Source organism: Macrotis lagotis, chromosome 3 (assembly GCF_037893015.1).
Source record: "Macrotis lagotis isolate mMagLag1 chromosome 3, bilby.v1.9.chrom.fasta, whole genome shotgun sequence".
Classification (NCBI taxonomy): domain Eukaryota; kingdom Metazoa; phylum Chordata; class Mammalia; order Peramelemorphia; family Peramelidae; genus Macrotis; species Macrotis lagotis.
This window is the reverse complement of record NC_133660.1, coordinates 48,115,972-48,121,069: the sequence shown is the minus strand read 5'-3', so window position 1 is coordinate 48,121,069 and position 5,098 is coordinate 48,115,972. Positions and strand designations below refer to the sequence as shown.

General features: G+C 35.2%; 1 pseudogene; it reads left to right on the top strand.

The window, feature by feature from the left end:
* The first annotated feature begins 3,744 nt into the window (after positions 1-3,744).
* LOC141516076 (small ribosomal subunit protein uS5 pseudogene) lies at positions 3,745-4,640 on the top strand (annotated as a pseudogene).
* Positions 4,641-5,098: the final 458 nt, after the last annotated feature.

Genomic DNA, 5,098 nt, shown 5'->3' with positions numbered 1-5,098 from the left:
AAAATGAATTAAAAAACCAGAATCCTACAATTTGCTGTTTAAAAGAAACATGTTTGAAGCAGAAAGATACACGCAGGATAAAAGTAAAAGTTTGGAGCAAAAGCAAAGGTAACAAAATCTGTGGTAGCAATACCAATCTCAGATAAAGTAAAAGCAAAAATCAATCTCATTGAAAGAGATAAGGAAGGAACCTATATCTTCTTAAAAGATACCATAATGAAGCTATATCATTACTAGAAATGTATGCACTTAGTGGTTTAGCATCCAGATTCCTAGAGGAAAAGCTGAGTGAATTACAAGGAGAAATAGACAGGAAAACTTTAATAATGGGAGACCACAATCTCCCTCTATCAGAGCTAGATAAATCTAACAACAAAATAAACAAGAAGGAAGTTAAGAAGGTGAATGAAATCTTAGAAAACTTAGATATGATAGATCTTTGGAGAAAACTTAATGGGGATAGAAGATAAATACTTTTTTCTTCTCAGCAGTACATGGCACCCTCACCAAAACTGACCATGTACTAACACAGAAAAGCCTTATAATCAAATGCAGAAAGGCACTTCTCAGACCTTGATGCAATAAAAATTGCATGTAATGATGGGTCATGGAAAAATAAACCAAGAACTAATTGGAAATTAAGTAAGTTTATCTTAATTAATGGGAGGAATCAAATAGCAAATAATTGAAATAATCAAAAATAATATACAAGAAAATGATAATAATGCGACATCATAGCAAAATTTATGTGATTCAACCAAGGCCATTTTTAGGGGAAACTTTATATCCCTAAATGTCTATATGAATAAAATAGAGAAAGGTGAGATCAACGAACTGGATATGTAACTAAAAAAACTAGAAAAGAAACAAATTAAACATCCCCAATTAAATAACAAATTAGAAATTATGAAAATCAAGAGAGAGCTAAATAAAATGGAAAGGAAGAAAACCATTGATTTAAGAAATAAAACTAAGAGTTGAATTTATGAAAATGCCAATAAAATTGACAAACCCATGGTTAATATGATAAAAAAAGAAAGCAGATAACCAAATTAACAGTATCAAAAATGATAAGAATGAACTAACCACCAGTGTAGAGGAAATTAAATGGATAATTGGGATTTATTTGCTAAACTGTATGTCAATAAATTGGATAACTTGAGTGAAATGGTTGAATATTTACAAAAATACAAACTGCCCAGATTAACAGAAAAAGAAATAAATTACTTAAATAAAACTATATTAGAAAATTAAATTAAAGAAACCATCAATAAACTCACTAAGAAAAAGCTTCTAGGTTCAGATGGATTTACAAGTGAATTCTACCAAACATTTAAGGAACAATTAATTCCTATTCTACACAATTTTGAAAAATAGGGAAGGAAGGAGTTCTGCCAAATTCCTTTTATGACACCAACATAGTGCTGATACCTAAACCAGGCAGAACCAAAACAGACAAAAAATTCTAGCCCAATCTCCCAAATGAATATTGATGCAAAAATATTAAATAAAAGTTTAGCAATCAGACTGCTAGTTATCTAGCAGTTATTTATTTAATTATTTATTTAGCAATCAGACAGCAAGCTATTACCAGGATAATACATCATGATCACCTGAATTTATAACAGGCAGGGAAGATGTTCCAACATTAGGAAAACACTCAACATAATTAAACAAATCAATAGCAAAACCAAAAGAAACCATATGGTTATTTCAATAGATGCTAAAAAAAAGCCTGTGACAAAATAGAACATCCATTCCTGTTAAACACTAGAAAGATTAGAAATAAATGAATGGAGTTTTCCTTAAAATAATACATAGTATCTATCTAAAATCATCCATAAGTAGTAGATTCAATGGTAATAAACTTTGAATATTTCCAATAAATTCAGGAGAGAAACAAGGATGCCCATTATCACCATTAAAGTTCAATATATGTTAGCAGTAGAAATAGAAGAAAAAGAAATTGAAGGTATCAGAATTGGCAATGAGGAAGCAAAATTTTCACTCTTTGCTGATGATATGATGGTATATCTAGAGAACCCCAAAAAATCATCTAAAAACTCCTTCAAACAATTAACAAATTCAGCAGAGTAGCAAGATAAAAAATAAACCCACATTAATCATATGCATTTCTATGTATGAACAACAAAGCCCAAGATCAAGAGATACAAAGAGAAACTCCATGTAATGATACTGTAGATGACATTAAATACTTGTGAATCTGCCTCCCAACACAGACCCAGAAACTATATCAGCACAATTATAAAACACTCCTCACGTAAATAAAGTCAGATATAAACAACTGGAAAAACATCAAGTACACATGATTAGGTCAAGTTAACAAAAGTAGCAATTCTGCCCAAATTAAATTACTCATTCAGTGTCAGGCCAATCAAACTACCAAATAACTACTTTACCAAACTAGAAAAAATAGTAACCAAATTCACCTGGAGCAACAAAAGGGCCAAAATAGCAAGGCAATTGATGAACAAAAAAACAATCAAGGAAGTTGACCTATCTCTTCCAGATCAGTGGATTAGGATAGGTTCTGAAGAAACTACAGTTAATGACTAAAGCAATAGAGTATTTTACAAACCCAAAGACATTAGCCTCTGGGATAAGAACTCACTATTTGACAAAAAAAAATTGTTTGGATGAACTGGAAAATAGGATGGCAAAAACTAGGTATTGATCCACATCTCATGCTATACCAAAATAATTTCAAAATGGGTACAGAATTTAGATATAAAGAGTGATACTGTAGATAAATTGACCAAAAATACTCTATCTGATCTATGGAAAAGGGGTAAATTTATGTCCAAACAAAAATTAGAGCTCATTATTAATTGCAAAAGGAATGATTTAGAATATATTAAATTAAAAAGGTTTTGAACTAGTAAAATCAATGCCGCCAAAACTGGAAGGAAAATAGAAAGCTGGGAAACAATCTTCACAACCAGGAGTTCTGATAATGGTCTCATTTCTAAAATATAGAGAGATTTGCATCAAATTTATAATATCACAATTCATTCCCCAATTGATAAATGGTCAAAGGCTATGAACAGACAGTTTTCAAATGAAAAAAATTAAAGATGTACATATACATATTATATATATATAATATATATATATATATATATATATATGCACACATATAAATTATATGGAAAATGCTCCAAATCATTATTGATTAAAGAAATCCAAATTACAACAACAGTGAGTTATCATCTCATACCTATTAGATTAGCCAATATGAGTAAAAAGGGAAGATGATTAATGTTGGCGAATTTGTGGGAGGATTGGGACATTGATTCATTGCTGGTGGAGTTGTGAATGGGTCCAGCCTTTCTGTAGAGCAATATGGAACAATGCCCAAAGAGCATAAATAAATAAAATTTTTCTTATCCTTTGACCCAGCAATTCCAATTCTAGGGCTATATCCAGAAGAAATTGTAAAAAATGGGAAGAGTTCTACATGAGCCAAAATAGGCATAGCAGCTCTTTTTTGTAGTGGCAAGGAATTGGTAATTGAGGGGATGCCCATCAATTGGGAAGTGGCTAAAAAAGTAACCCATTAATACTATGGAATATTATTGTTCTATAAGAAAATATGAATGACTGAACTAGAGAAGCATGGAATGGCTTACATGATCTGATGCTGAGGAAGGGAGTATAACCAAGAGAACAACGTTCAACCACATTATGAGATTAATAACTTTGATGGCTTCTACTTCCAGCAGAATGGCGGATGTCGCCGGTGCTGCAGGAGGAGCGGGAGGCCCCGGGGCCAGGGCATTGGAGCTCGCGGCAGCTTCCGCGGTGGCTTCGGCAGCGGAGGACAAGGCAGGGGCCGGGGCCGTGGCCGAGGCTGCGGGAGCGGCCGCGGGGCCCGCGGAGGAAAGGCCGAAGACAAGGAGTGGGTTCCTGTCACTAAGCTGGGCCGCCTCGTCAAGGACATGAAGATCAAGTCTTTGGAAGAGATGTATCTTTTCTCCCTTCCTATCAAGGAGTCAGAGATCATAGATTTTTTCCTGGGATCTTCATTGAAAGATGAGGTTCTGAAGATCATGCCTGTTCAGAAACAAACTAGAGCTGGACAACGTACCAGGTTCAAGGCTTTTGTGGCTATTGGTGATTACAATGGCTATGTTGGTCTGGGTGTCAAGTGTTCCAAGGAAGTGGCCACAGCAATTCGTGGTGCTATCATTCTGGCCAAGCTTTCCATCGTTCCTGTGAGACGCGGCTACTGGGGGAACAAGATTGGCAAACCTCACACAGTGCCCTGCAAGGTCACTGGGCGATGTGGATTGGTTCTGGTGCGCCTGATCCCCGCCCCTAGAGGTACTGGCATTGTTTCTGCTCCTGTGCCTAAGAAGCTCCTAATGATGGCAGGAATTGATGATTGCTACACTTCTGCTAGAGGCTGTACTGCAACTCTGGGCAACTTTGCTAAAGCTACCTTTGATGCCATCTCTAAAACATACAGCTATCTAACCCCAGATCTGTGGAAGGAGACTGTGTTCACGAAGTCTCCGAATCAGGATTTCACGGATCATCTTGTGAAGAATCACACTTGAGTGTCTGTTCAGAGGACCCAGGCAGCTGCTGTGGCAACCACATAGATTTGTTTTTTATAAACAAAGGAATAAATTTAGCTATCCCTGCTAAATAAAAAAAAAAAAAAAAACTTTGATGGAAGAAGCTCCTCTTCACAGTACAGAGAGAGAGAGAGCATCTGTATTTGACTGGTAATGAACTATATTATCCCCAACCAAAGGAAGAGAAAAACAAAACAAAATAAAAAGCACAGGAAAAAACAGCAACAACCCTTCCAAATCTGTTGAACACTTTATAGAAATTATCTTTTATGTATCTTTTCTCCTCAATCCTAATTCCTCATGCCAAAAATTACTAATTTGTAAACATGTTTAGCAAAATATGTTTGTAAAATGTTAATCTGACTATTCCCTGCTGAGGGGAGGAGGTGAGAAGGGAGGATGGAGGGAAATTTTATAACTCCTATTAGCTTTCTGGCTCTCCTGCCTAGAATGGACTCTTCTCTTTTACACTGGTGAGACTTACTGTTACTGAAGTT